Source organism: Camelus dromedarius, chromosome 8 (assembly GCF_036321535.1).
Source record: "Camelus dromedarius isolate mCamDro1 chromosome 8, mCamDro1.pat, whole genome shotgun sequence".
NCBI classification, from domain to species: Eukaryota; Metazoa; Chordata; class Mammalia; order Artiodactyla; family Camelidae; genus Camelus; species Camelus dromedarius.
In genome coordinates, this window is record NC_087443.1 from 389,088 (window position 1) to 403,734 (window position 14,647).

At 42.8% G+C, this 14,647-nt stretch overlaps 1 protein-coding gene across 5 annotated transcripts in view; it reads right to left on the reverse strand.

The window, feature by feature from the left end:
- Positions 1–14,647, reverse strand: part of CHRM3 (cholinergic receptor muscarinic 3) — a 461,018-nt gene that overhangs the window by 199,180 nt on the left and 247,191 nt on the right. The gene's annotated exons all lie outside the window — the stretch shown is intronic.

Sequence of the window (14,647 nt, forward strand, 5' to 3'; positions counted from 1 at the left end):
CTACAATAAGGCACCACCTCACACCAGTAAGAATGGCCTTCATTCAAAAGTCCACAAATGATAAATGCTGGAGAGGCTGTGGAGAAAAGAGAACCTTCCTCCACTGCTGGTGGGAATGCAGTTTGGTGCAGCCACTGTGGAAAACAGTACGGAGATTCCTCAAAAGACTAAAATTAGAGTTACCATATGACCCAGCAATCCCACTCCTGGGCGTATATCCAGATGGAACCTTAATTCAAAAAGATACATGCACCCCAATATTCATAGAAGCACTATTTACAATAGCCAAGACATGGAAACAACCTAAATGTCCATCAATAGATGACTGGATAAAGAAGTTGTGGTATATTTATTCAATGGAATACTACTCAGTGATAAAAAAGAATAAAATAATGCTGTTAGAAGCAACATGGATGGACCTAAAGATTGTCATTCTAAGTGAAGTAAGCCAGAAAGAGAAAGAAAAATACCATATGATATGACTCATGTGGAATCTAAAAAAAATAAAAAAAAAAAAGAGGACACTACTGAACTTATCTATAAAACAGAAGCAGACTTGCAGACACAGTAAACAATTTTATGGGTACCAGGGGAAAGGGGGTGGGGAGGGATAAATTTGGGAGTTTGAGATTTGCAAATGTTAACCACTATATATAAAAATAGATTAAAAACTCCCAATTTCTTCTGTACAACTCAGGGAACTATACTCAATATCTTGTAATAACCTTTAATGGAAAAGAATTATGAAAAGGAATATATGTATGTGTATGCACGGCTGGGACATTGTGCTGTACACCAGAAACTGACACACCATAACTGACTACACTTCAATTTAAAAATAGATTAATTATAAAAAAAGGAATATAAACACCGTGTGGGATTTGATGCCCTGATCTACTCTTAAACGCACTAAAGATGAATTTCCCTGGAGTACACAAACAAACACACAGACATGGCTGGCAAGGACTAAGGAGTCAATCTGGGTCAGAATTTGCTGAAGCCAAGACACAGATGAAAACATGTCTTCTCGTTCTAATTCTCTGAACAGTTGAACTTTACGGTTTCTTCTGGTTCCCATTCGTGCTATTTCCCGAGCTTCTCTGCCAGGGAACTGTCTTCTTCCTGCAGTGGGTGAGCCTCGCGCCTGAGGGTGCTGTCTGTTTTGTGCGGGAAGAGAGCACACACGAACACCACCTTCTCTCAAGAAGCCACTCGTGAGTTTGAAGAGCACTGAAGTTCTTGGCGAGCTCTTTGGTTTTCCTCACTTTTCCTGCCTTTCGTTCTGTTACTCACCTTTGTGATTATCCTTCAAACCCCCTTCAGAGTCCCCACGCTCCTCTGGAGCTATGGAACCAATGGACTCATTAGGGCCTCATCAGCACTGAGCATAACGGCAGGATTATTTTACTGTTTTTGAAAACAGCCGGCAAAATTTCAAAACAAAGAGGCACAACAGTTTCTTACTCCATCTTATATGCTTTTTCTTATTCGAGGAGAGTCTGTCTTTCAAAATTGTAACTAACCACAAGCCTTCAATTATTTTTGACATATAAATCATCTCTAACTAGAATTTAAACCTTAATTCTCTTAAACCCCATAGAACAACTGGCCCCACAGAACTGCCTGGCCCATGCATATGCAAAAATTCTCTGGCAGATGAATGTCACCATCACCAACAGGGCCAATTTCTTCAAAAGAAAGATGCACCAATTCTTTTTCCCCTGCTCCACTGACTGCAGCCTCTGAATATTTACCAGGAAGATATTAAATGTTTTGCTCAAGTTGTCTAAAAGGTGGCCCCCTTTCAGATTCAAGAGAAAGAACCTGGAAGAGATTCTAGGGAACTATCCTAGAGGGAACTGACACAAGATCCTAGTGACATTTGAAATTGCTAATTCATTTTGAGATAGTTGCATCCCCTGGGGTCTCTTGCCTCAGGATCCTTGTCAAAACACTGAGACAAGTACTCTTTGATTTCATTACTTCACAACTGATCTTTCCAGACACTTGGTCTTGAGGGAAAGTCCTCAAGTGGTGTGCCTTCGGGGGCTGTAAGCCCTGAGCCTAAGGCTGGGCATGCTATTTCTCACCAAAATATGGAGACAGCCAATTCTTCCACTCCTTATATGCACCTCCAAATTAGGAGACATTATCATGACTCAACAGAAAAGGTTAATACAACATAAAACATTCAGAGTTCATTTAAAATTACGACTGACTACTTTTCCTATAGAAACAATATTTAAAACTTAAAATGTATGAATTACTACATGATGCGACCCTCAGGCAGACATGAGGGACACGGCCTCATGTCATTCCAATTCATCTTCAGAGAAATGCTTAGTGGTTACTCCCTCAGGCTGACATTTTATCTAAATGAAACTGAATACGTCGACTATACTATCCAGGTCTCTTGGCTAAATGATGAAAAGCTTGTAGCCTCTGACCTTTAAAATATTTTCCTTTTCTTTTTTTTTTTTTTTTTTTTTTTGGATAAGACTCAGGAAATGTTCAAACAACACACTGAGTAACAAAAAATTCTCTGAGCAAACACAAGTCACAGCCATGATATTTTTAAATTACTCTTATAATAAAAACCTCTGAAAGTCCTTCATCATAGTTACCAATGTCTCTCTTTACAAAGAGATGGGTCCCTACAGATTTACAATGAAATCCAGCTGCTTCCTGGAAATCTGGAACCTGCCCTTCAGCCCCCTCACTGCCCAGTGCTTGACCCTGGCTGATCTGTCACCTGAACGGGACTCCCCCCTGGCTTCTCCTACCCTGGGGGGCTTCTTCTAGACCAGAGTCAAGGGCTCAACACCCATCTGAGTCTCCTGAGCGATGCTGGTCCTCAGCTTTCTGGGACCTGGGCACCATTCCATTTGTTACCCAAGGGCTTCTGCTCTTCCGGCTGCTCTGAGCTGGGTCCAAACATGTAACTACTAAAGCTTCAGATACTCTGCAGTTTCCCGTCAACTCTCTGGGTTCCTTTCACTTGCATTTATATATATTTGGGTATTTTGTTATGAGCAGATGAATGAGAATATATATATATATATTTTATTTTTTTAATTTCAGCCACTACCTGTCACACTAACGTTTTGAATTTTAGGAATACTAACAAAAACAACTATATGCAACTCTTTCCAACAATGGTCCTTTTCCCAAGCAGGTAAAAAACTGCTTATTGTGAATTTCCATATAAGGATTAATTTTTAAGAAACAGAGTCCTATTTTTAAGTGTTTTTTTTTTAAGATGAGAAAGTACTTTTGCATGAAATCTGCTCAATTTATGTTAATATAGCCCTTTCTTTTGGGGATTATTTTGCCAAGCTGGGATCAATTTAGGAATTACAAGTACTATATCTCCAAAAAACTGGCTTTCACATTAAGTTGGAGAAACAAGCTGGAATGTGAATGTTATGGCAAAAAGAAAATGCACGGAGTTCGGAACAAAAGAAGCACCCACCCAACAGCCCCTCGTCGCCCCTGAGGGCTAGGTGACCCTTTGAGTGTTTTCAGGACCATGCAGGTGCTCAGAAGCACCAGCCGGGTTCTAGTCTCTTCCCCCTCCACGTGTTCTCATTCTCAGGACTTTAATAACAGGGACCACCACCAGGTCTTCTCCAACCAGACAGCTCCCGGGCTCCTGTCTGCCCCTCCCAGACGTTTCCCTGGGAGTTCAGCCAGGCACCTCAGTCCCCGGGCGCAGACCCCCGCTCGGCTCTCTGCGCAGACGGCCCTCCTATCCCAGACGCCCCCTCCAGGAGGGACAGGAGGGCTGCTCCTCACACACCCACACCCCTTCCCTCTCTTCTCCGAGGAAGGGCGCCCTCGGTGTCGAGCTGGCCGGGAGGCTGCGTGGGGAAGGGAAATGCTCACCTCTGCCCCTGCTGAGGGGATGCAAGCCTTTCCCTACCTGTTCTTCTTCACACAAAAGCCAGAATGATCCTCCTAAAAAACCCTGAAATTAGGTCACTCCGTTGCTCCGACGGGGCTCTGGGCAGGCCGCCCCAGAATGTGCCACCTGGGCTTGCGGACCGCTGAGCCACCGGCAGGGATAACTGGGAAGAGCCCGGGCTGCTGGGGGAGGGGGGCAGGCAGGGCCTGCTGTTCAGAGCCCCCCGTGTCCCACTGCCTGCGCCCGGCGCCCACACACGCGCTCCTCTCTCCTTCCCGTGCACGGCCTTCCTTCCCTCTGAGCCCCGGACCCCTCTCTTCTCCCGAGTGCCTGACTGGGAGTCGCTCATGTCTTTGTGAGATTCCCATGTACACAAAATTAAGTTTGTTTTTCTCCTGTTAACCTGTCTTATGTCATTTAATTACTAGACCAGCCAAAAGAAACTAGAAGGGCAGAAGAAAAAGTTTCCTCCCTTAAGGCGCAAAGTCTTCCAATGGCTTCCTGGGTCAGTGAGTAGAGAACTCAAGGTCCTTACTTGGTCCGCTTGGCCTTGTGTGATCTGCCCCTCCTCCACCAACCTCCGTCTTGACTCCATCTTCTCACCGTCTTCCTGCTCCCTATTGCAGGCTCCAGGGCTTCTCCCTGTCCCTCCGCCGACGCCCCAACTGGAGGGCCTTTGTTAATGCTGGTTCCCCTGCCCAGCTCCTTCCAGCCTCTCTTCCAGTGTGACCTTACTGAGAAGGACTTTCCTGAACACTGTCTATAAAGAAACACTGCACATCCCCAGCCCCTTACTGCCAGGATTCTCTGTTGCTCACAATCATTTAAAAAGACTGATTTCTCCAACACGGTATATTTACACATGTGCTTTCTACGTGCCCCTTACTAGAACATAACCGCTGTGCAGGCACAGCCTTTCCTGTGTGATCTGCTGTCACAGCCTCGGTGCCTGAAGAACGTCTGGCTTAGAGAACGCAGTCAGTGAACACCCCAGTTTTAGGGTCTCTCGGAGAGGAATCATACTCTTTTGAAGACAGAGTGCAAGGCTAAGTACAGGAATCTAAATACAAAGAACTTCCCTGTGCTTGGGGACCAGCTTTATGTTCTCAATGTGCAGCATTTTCAAGATCTAATTCATGAGCCTTGCTATTTTATAATTTTTTCACTCTTATTAGAAAATACTCTAATAAGAGAAATTTACATTTTTATTCACATTCTTATCACCGTTTTATGGGAATGTTTACCCAGCCTAAGCTTGAATGTAAATCTCTGTGTACAAAGGAAGCGCTCAAAGCCAAGGAGACAGACGATTGGCCCCATTAAAATTTTATTACTTGTCATTCCTCCTGCAGCTAGAATTTGTGACACTTCAATGCGGAATCCTCCTCTAAAAATATAATAAACTGAGAGAATCTCATTCTGTATTTTTCAACAAAACAAATTAGTTACATTCAAACAAATCACATTTTCACTCTGATTGTTACTAAAAGCTCCCATGGAGACAACTGGTGAGGTTCACATTATTTTAAAACAAATATAGCAGTAATACATATAAAAACAGTATCTTTTAAAAGTATCTTCAACCTTTATTCTTTGAGCTAAATCTTTAATTTTGACTTAATCCACGGTGAATTTATCATAATACTGGGACCAAAGTGATACAGTCTTTCATTTGACTATTAAAAACAAGAGAGTAAGATTTCAGTGCAAAGTTAACTGTCCTAAGAACACAAAGTGACTTAAAGGACTTTAGAAGTGTCTGTGTTACTGAAAGTTGTTATAAATCATTGAGTACCATTCTTTTTTCACCTTGTAACATGGATTCTTCAAAACACCACTATCGACATGTTGCTACCTGAATTTGACTTATATACTACCTACAAACCAAAACAAATGAAAATCTACAAGTCTTGACTTTCTATTAATTTAGTACACTTCAGTAGTTTTATATTATTTCAGTAAGAGTCTTCAGAAAAGGATTTTTTTAAATATTGAGCAAAGTCCAGTTGTTTATAAACAAAAAAAGAAAAGAAAAAAGAAAAAACTTAGAGAAGACTTAAAGTAACTACAGAAATTTAGACTGAATGTAGGAAAAAATACAGTAAGGCAGACTCTGAGATAAAAACCTATTCAAAGTCATACATTCTTTCCAAAACGTTAGTGGCAAAATAATAATAAAAATATAACATCTTTTTAAAATAAAAACATTTTAATTAAAACTTAATTCTCAGTTTTCCAAGTTGGTCCCTTTGCTTATTCAGCTATGGAACAATCACGTGCAGAGTGTCTACACTAGGCACTCTGGTAAGGGCTGACAACACACAGACAAGTAAGACAGGAGGCGTGCCTGCAGGAGAGAGTACCAGGGCCTGAGCAAAAGACGACGTCCTGCCACACGAGTGCAGCGCACTCTTGGTGTGCTTGCCCGTGACTTCAGTTCTCCATAGGAATTCTTCAAACTCACTAAGTTGTCAAGACTTTCTTTAAATGCATTTATCTACTCCTGTTTCTAGAATGCTTACAGTGCATTGGAACACAGAGGAGGCAAAGCTCAGGCTCTGTGCTGGCCTGGAGGGGGGCCTCCGCCCCGACATGTGCTTCACACCAAAGGGGGCACCCCTTTTCCCTCTGCCCCTACCTCTGAGAGAAAGCTGGACTCTAGGGCTCTCTGTGAGCCTGCGCTCCCACCACGCCATGCACGCCCTCTGTACACCGTCTCATTGTCTCTTTGAAGCCTTTCAACAGTCTGTCCATGAAGGGGGCCTGACCATCCTCACTGGCAGAATAAATGGGAAAGCAGAGGGTAAGATAAATCAAGAAATAGTGAAACTCAAATGGCAGGTGTTAATTTAGGACTGACTCCAGAGCTGCTGGTGCAAAGCTTATGCCCCCACCTACTAACGATGCTACTTGCTATAGAGGAGTACTGGTGGCCCACAGACACAAGAAGCGCTGCCAGTCTTCAAGGGAGACGCGCACGCACACAAAGGAACAAGCACCATGTGCTTCGTACACTTCAGCAATCTTAGCATTAGAACAGACAGCGTCTAAAATATTAAATACGATATAGATGACGCAGTTTCAGTAAAGTTTAACAAAGGTCATTAGATCTTTGTTGAAAATCAGTATGGTAAAATATTTGGGGGAAAAAAATCAAAACAATGCACTTAAGTTGATGGGAAATACACAGAGTTTATACTATTTCAATACACTATTACCCATACACGAATACATTTATATCAGTCCCTTCTGCAAGTAGATCAGTGAAAAACACTGCAATATTTTTTTTTTTAAAGTAAAAGAAAGTATCAAACTCCCCAGTTTTGTTCTCAGGCTGGCAACTACTTTGAAAACAGAGTTCTGTGATTACTGTGAAGCACCCAGCACACACAGCACGATGTATTCACAACCACAGTGTCTGGTGGTGGTAGAAAGGTAGTTATATATAGTCTAACGCACGTATTTCCTGGGTGCACCTTGTTAAAATAGGTCTCGTTTATATTAGTAAAGGCAGGTTTCTATAATGTTGTGATATTAAGACCACAACTTTGTTTCTTGTTCCATATTAAAGAGTTTGAAACTTAGAATGGATTTAACTATGCAGTGAATCGATTTTTAAAGTATATCTAAGCATAAATATAACCCAATTTACTCAGAAAGACGGTGCTGAGATAGTACTAAGTGATGTTACTGCTCTGAAATATTCTCACTCATAAACCATACTGATGAATAATCTCTGAATCCAGCCCCAGGGTTACCCAGATAGCATCAGCTTCCATTAAAAAAGTTCATTAACAAATAAATTTAAAGTCATAGATCAAACAAAATGTATAGATATTTTCTTAGCAAAAGTGAATCAATTATTCTTGGGCATTAGAAGACACATCTCACATCTCACTAATTTTCCCCAAAATTACTATAATTATTAAAATATAGTATTAGTAAAAAAAAATAATGTTCTAGGTAACCCAGCACATATTAGGCAATCAACACAAATCTTTTGAAAGAATGGATATTTGACCTAGAGTAACAGCTTTTTTTCTTAAGAGACTATTACACTATCTTAACTTTTTTTTTCTAAGTACTTATGTTAACGAATCAAGAGGAATTTGAATGATACTACATCTTTTAAAGGTGTTATAATACATTATATTTTTCCCTATTTGGACTTTTTTCCAACCAAACAAGGGTGGGCGGGGGAAAGCCAAGCTAATGAAATGCACTGCTCATCTTTCTGGACGCTCCAGAACGTTGGGCAAATTACTGTGCTGCATCATCTCCCGAGCTTCAGGAGAAAGATGAGTCAAGAGGGATTCGTGAGTCACCTAGCATTTATTCAACACGCAGGGAAGCATGTTAGTATTCTGCACTGCCGCTAGGCATATTTCGATGATGTGACAGGGGGTGGGGATGTTATCAAGGAAACGGGTCCCTTACAGTGCAGAGCGGTAAGGGTCGGGTAACCATCAAGGTAGGGACTGGGGCAGGAATAGGGCCAACCTAACTCTGCCCACAGCAAAGATCAACGAACTGAGTTTTGAAGATGAACACAAATTTGGCAGGAAAGGGGGTTCAGTGAGTTCCAGGCACCAATGTCTGCTGGGGGACAAATTCACCCTGGTTGAGAAGCACTGATTTAGAGGAAAAGGGCTTTGAATTAAGAAAGGAAAAGTTCTGGTTATCAGGGTTTATCCTTCTTAGAAGGCAGACAGAAATTACTTATGACACAGTTTTTCTGTAATACATTTTTCTTTGCTATTTGTAAAGTGAGGGTATTACTTCTCTCGCAGGGCTGCTCTGAAGACTAAACAGGATATCCCGAGATAACCATACGTGCTAGGGGGCTCACACAGGGACCGGATCATGGCAGTGCCTTGTAAACATGAGGTGGTCCCGCAGATTAAAAGGGGAGAGCCAGTGGTGTTCATTGCTTTGCAGCATACAAATAATCAGTTTAGTTTAAAATGGTCTTCATTAGTTGAAAATATGTCCCAAAAGGACAACTTTAAGCACCACCATGATGATATTTTGTTTACAACTTTCAGACTCTCAGATTTCTTTATCTTTTTTTCTAAACAGGAAATAAATGTATTGCAATCATAAGTTAAGAATATGCTTGAAGTCACAGGTAACTTGTGGAAGAAGAACATGAATGTAAGTTGAGACTGGCCACTCATTACTTGGTTCCATTTGCTGCTATTAACACTGTGTGCAGGTTCTAATGCAGTATTTGGAAATAAGCTGTATGTTAATATAACACATAAATATACATTAATATAAGCTGTACGTCACTCTAGCTATACAGTATAATTCACCAGAAGGAGAGAGCTGTTCCACTGATAACTCATCTTCTCTCACAGATCTACCTCTACTGGTTTTCCATATTGAAAGTAAGTCTTCAGTCTCTTCAGGCTGGAATTCATGTGTAGGCATTCCTAGCTCTCTTTATCTTATAGAATGTCACCTGCAAACTATGGTGCCCTTTTTTTCTTTTGAAAATGATTAAATTGTGTGCCATGCTTTCATGAGGATTCATCATAACAATTTTCAAATTGCAGAGGATTAAGTTAATGGGGAACACACATACAGAGTTTACGCTACTCTGATAGAACGTTTAAAATGGGGCAGGTTTCGAGAGTAGGACAATGATATAAAGTTTGCGCCATGAGTCTAACAAGCTGCTATTTAGGAAAATTAGTAGCACTTTAGTTCTCTTTGTTCAATGGTCTCTATCAAAGAAAATATAAAACTTTTTTTTCAAAAGCTTAAAGAGTACCAAAATTAAAAATTCATATATCCAGTAGTAGCCAATATAATAAATAAAGTGTTAGGCAAACACAATTCTATGCCAAGTGAAATAAACTGCAGAATTCTAATCAGTAAAACTATCCCCACTTTTATTAGACCCTAGACAACAATTTCGAAACTATAGCTTCTACTTGATTTCATAAAACATCGTTTAAAATTTAGTGTTGACAGAGGTAGAAAACGGAAAACAAGATCAAGACCCCTGGGCCCAATGACGTTCCAAGGCCGGTGGAATTCAGTGCATAAAACGCCGACTTCAACGGTTTTCTCAGCCGTCGGCTGAAGCCAGATGACAACCACGAACACGAAGGGGCCGGCGGCAGACGCGAGCCCCGCGGCCCCGCGGCGTCACCGGTGCTCCGCCCCGCCCTCCGCCAGGGGTGTGATTTCTCTCCGTGCAGAATGAGGACTAGCATGAAGTGAGGCAAGCCCACAGAGCCGCCTAACAAATGCTGCCTCAGCCCCCAGGAAAGTCAGAGCCGAGCCTGAGGCCCGGAGGCAGCAGCCGCGGCCCCGGGAGCCGCTCCCCGTGACCCGCGCTCACTTCTCTTCTGGTTCGCCAGCCTTACTCACACGTGTCCTGTCTTGACTTCCTGTTTCATGCATAACTATTATGCTTTATTCTTGATATAACCTGTCTAATTTTTTTTGTAAAAAAAAGCAGAGTACAGACACATCAATAAAAACAAATGGAAGAGGATGAAAATGTTTAAAGGAAAAAATCAATAATGTAAAGAAAAATATGTTTGGACATTAAGATGTTAAATACGAGGAAGTTCTTAATTTCAGAATACTTGTGATGAAAGTCATTACTGCCCATATTACTAATAATCAGATCGAGTGAAACAATTTGTTTTCAATACCTCTCCAATATGGGAATACAAGTCGGAGACCCTAAATATATGACATTACTTACCCCCTGAGGCACATGATGTTGTCATACGAAGAACGCAGTTTAATTTCAAAGTGAAATGTCACAACTACTGAGAAAAGCAATTTTATGTATAAGGGCTTATATTACTGTTGGCTGGTAAGCCCGCCACATCTATCTGGACCATCTATGCTTTTTCTAAAATGCAGAAGTGAAGCAATGTAAAACACATAGACTTTAACTGGGCTTGAGCCTTGCCAAGACAGAAGGAGGTTTGACAGACAAGTTGAAGGAGGCTTAGGAAAGACTCAAGGACTTCCCAGAGTCGGCCTGGGTAGCAAACGGCCTGATCGGACAGCATTCGACTCTATTCAATTACTCACAAGTGCAGCTGCTTCTGTACCCAACTAGTTCTTACAGGGACACTGAGTCCTTTACCCCTTCATGCCCCACGTGCCTCCAGCAAAGTTCTTAAAGGCACCTCAATCAGGAGTCGTTAGACTAGAATGTCTCCTTAACATATATAGGGGAAAAAGAGATTTCAAAGATGAAAATGTTGGTGAAGAGAAGAGGGAAATGAATGGCCTTAATGAAATCAGGATGAGCTGCTCACCAGAATATTAGATTTGCTGGCCATTTGACTTTGTCTAAATCCTTTAAAAATGATGCCCATCCCCCCTCTGTTTCCACGGAGCATACCAGATATGATCTCTGATCTGATGAATCACTATTTTTACTGGTCATTATTTTATACATCTAGTTCATTGACTAAGTCAGCTCCTAGCTTTAGTATAATTTCATCTGCTTGTGTCTAAAAGTAAAATGCATTTGAATTATTCATCATTCATTTCACAAATATTTATTAAAGTTTAATATGGTCCAAGCATGGAGGATCCTGGAAGAATATATCTTTTGTTCCAAAATGTTAACTCTCAAAAGTCAACACAAAATGCTAGAGAAATTATGGGAATAAGGAAAAGCCTGATTTAATATTAAATACATATGACAAACATATAGTTTGGGAGCCATCTGATGCATTAACATAATACAAATCTTCACAATCAGTTCAACAGCCATACTGTGTCTGCCCTATAATAAGCAGAGGATACATTTAGTTTTTACAACAGTTTTTCTGTAAATGAATCCTAATCAATTTAGGGAACCTCTGTGATTAAAGAGAGTTAACGGCAAGTGAAAAAAGAGTAGAAAGCGCAAAATGAAGTATGCTTAACCCAACGTTCATTTCAGACACTATTAATTTCCCTTTCAATAACTGTTCCACCTGGTGGCAATGCTGTGGATTTCAGAGAGATTTTAATCTTCCTCTGTCCAGATCCTATGCACTCACAGATACAAAGAATTTCGGGAGGGCTTTATCATATTTGAAAAGCTTTGCCTGTCCTAATGCAGAGCCCTAAACATTAGGGCCATCACTGCCTGAATCCTTTCAAAGGAATTCTTAAAATGGCATGAAAACCACCTGTGGCCTTATGACAGCACTGTTCACCGCAGAGAACGGTACGCAATCCGTCTCGATCCCAAAGGAAACATAAAGGCATCGCACTAAGAAGCACAGCCCTGCGCTGCCTCCAGGGGTGCTCCGCGTGCGTGGGCTGGGGCCGCTCTGTGTATTCTGTCTCCATTTCCCCCGAAAAGAAATGTTTAAGGGAAAGCTGACAGTGTCGTCTGTTCCCTTAAACGCGGAGGAACTCTGCACCGACATTACTGGGGTGAACCAGGCCCCGAGGGTGAAGCAGACAGCTAGGCCCCCGGCACTGACTCGATACATACGTAGCTGTGCTTACACCATCTGTGCTGGTCTCCGTTGCCGGGACGCCGTGTGCACGTTTTCGTCTTAATGCAGTTCCTTGAACTTTTCACAGTGTCAACAAAGCAGCACTGCCAGGGGCATACTAAGCGAAAGCTGTCACCAGTGCGAAGTCAGAGTTGGCTATGATGTGCACAAGGAATGCTGACAGGACCCAAGTTTCCACTCAGCTTCAAAGCAGTTTGCATTTCCTGAGTTACTTCAAAACTCTGAGTAAAATCACAGAATATGTCAGAGGGTGTCTTTTTTGATGACAACTTTCTGAGGACACCTTAGTTCTCCCTTCTGATGGGAAGCGCACCATCTACAGGGATGCGGCAGTTGGAGCCTAAATGAAAGACTTCAGTGGTTTCCTCTGTGGTCAAAACACAGTCACTGTGCAATCATCTTGAGAGAAAAGGTCTCCACTGCCCTCAAACAAGTAACCGGCTTTGTGTCGGGCACTGGAGAAAAGGAAGAAGGCTGTGTCGGAGCCGCAGGGTGCACGGTCCCACGGCCCCCGGTGTAACTGCCCACCACACCACAGACACACCCTAACTTGGGCACTCTGCCTAAAAATGTACCGATGCCGATGTGTGCTGCTGGGTGAATGATGCAACTATGAAGGACTAACATTTAATAAACCTCGGTAGCTGTGCTGGAGCATCAATCTTACGACATTGTCACTGCCAAACTATCGACTCCCTTTGCCCCTGGGAACAGTATGACATTGGGGCCCTGACTGGGTGGCAATCTGGGGAGAAGTCTGCAAGGCTCCAGGCCCATGGGTCACTGCATGGAGGGGCAAGCAAGCGGGAAGCCCAGCCAGGGTGTGTAAGGCCCTGCAGAAGCTGAATACAATGTCCTCAGTGTCCTCAGTCCACCTCTCGTGCCCTGCCCTGTCTGCTCCGGAAACTTAGTGCCTCAGGGACTGGACCCTCCAGCAGCACTGGAGCCTGGGTTCCTCGCTCACCCACAGGATTGAGAGCATCGTGACCGCTGCTCTGACCGAGGAGGTGTCAGCAGCCCAGACCAGACCCGTCTCGCACCGACAAGGACTCTGCGGGTTGGGGCTGGGACCCACCAGACGAGAGCAGACACAGAGGACCGGGGAGACTAGAAAGCGCTGCACGGGACCCGCCTGAACTCAGGGCAGCACTGACGCAGGACGGACAAAAGGGTTAGAACGTGCTTTGGGACCTCGTGCGCACATCAGAATCACCTCAAGTGCTTGCTAAGCTTCTGAAGCCCAGCTCCATCCTCAGAGCCATCGGCTTACTGTCCCAGGTGCGGCCTGGGCACCAGTGTTCGCTGTGGGGTCTGAGCCAGGCCCTGGAGGACCTGCCAGGTTAGATGCCGAGCTTCAGAAGATGGAGGCCACGTGAGTGACAGCTAGACTTGTGGCCTGAGCAACTGGTTTAATTGCAGTGCCATTTACAGAGAAATAGGACTGGAAGCCCAGATTTTTATGTGAACTCTCCTGATTTTTTTGATTTGGCAATTTTTTAACATATGCATGTCAAGTCTGGGTAGGCCAAAAAATATATCTGTAAAATAAACAATCTAAGACAGCTCTAGCATGCAGGTGACCAGTTACAGCTTCTGCCTTAAATCAGGGAGGTTAAACTCTAATTATGGATTTCAGACTCTCACAGAATGTAGGAGGGAAATGTTCTGGAGACACTTGGAAACACATCGAGTATTACTTGACACCTCATTAAGAATAAAGGTGACCCGGTGTACCTTTCACACAGTGATTGTGAATTTAATTCCTCCCTCCTCTCTCTCTCCCTCCCTCCCTCTTTCTGAGGAAGGAAAACATTTTTTCCCAAGGTCGTGGGTTAAGCCAGGTCTTAGACCTGATTAAGTCTCAGGTCTCTGCTACTTCCCAAATGCGGTTTTCTGCAGACATTTTTGGGGGGTGGGGGTGGGCAGGACACTTGTTACAGAGTTTTGCTTTTGAAAATACAATTTATATAGATTATTTAGATTTCTAAATGCATACTAGATTTTCAACAAGTCTACCATATTGCCAACAATATTTCAAAAGTTGAGAGCAATAGCGCAGTGAGCCTTACAGTAAAGTGTCCCTTAGGGAAAATATAACCCCCCCACACACACAGAGCACTCATCAAGGGGTCTGGATCAGACTGAATCAGGAGCTACACGGCTTCTACCTTATGAGAATCTAAGTTCAGAACACTCCTTCAAGAGAATTTATTAAGCAATAAAACTGTCAAATACCACTTTTTTTTGT